The sequence below is a fragment of the Mandrillus leucophaeus genome, unplaced genomic scaffold (genome assembly GCF_000951045.1).
Source record: "Mandrillus leucophaeus isolate KB7577 unplaced genomic scaffold, Mleu.le_1.0 Scaffold8, whole genome shotgun sequence".
Classification (NCBI taxonomy): Eukaryota; Metazoa; Chordata; class Mammalia; order Primates; family Cercopithecidae; genus Mandrillus; species Mandrillus leucophaeus.
This window is the reverse complement of record NW_012108696.1, coordinates 2532321-2532988: the sequence shown is the minus strand read 5'-3', so window position 1 is coordinate 2532988 and position 668 is coordinate 2532321.

The following is a 668-nucleotide window of genomic DNA, read 5'->3' as shown; positions in this document are numbered from 1 at the left end:
AAAAAAAAAAAAAAAAAAAAGACATTGATCAAGCCAGGCATGGTAGCTCACGCCTATAATTCCAACACCTTGGGAAGCCAAGGCAGGAGGATTGCTTGAGGCCAGGAGTTTGAAACCAGCCTGGTCAACATAGCAAGACATCATCTCTACAAAAGAAAAAAAAATGAGATTAGCCAGGCATGGTGGCATGCACCTGCAGTCCCAGCTACTTGGGAGGCTGAGGTGGGAGGATCGCTTGAGCCCAGGAGGTCAAGGCTACGGTGATTAGTGATCACACCACTACACTCCAGCCTGGGTGGCAGACTGAGACCCTGTCTCAAAAAAAAAAAAAAAAAAAAAAAACCTTGATCAGATGATCACCAAAGCCCAGTCACAGTGACTCACACCTGTAATCTCACCACTTTGGGGGGCCAAATTGGGACAATCTCTTAAACCTAAGAGTCAGGGACCAGTCTGGTTAACATAGTGAGATCCTGTCTCTAACCAAAAAATGTAAAAAATAATTCTACGCAGTGTTGTGTGCCTGTAGTCCCAGCTACTTGGGAGGCTGAGGCAGGAGGATTGCTTGAGGCCCAGAATGGGAGGCTGCTTTGAGCTAAGATGGCGCCACTGCACTCCAGCCTGTGTGACAGAGTGAAATCCCAGCTCTAAAAAAAGAAAGAAAGAAA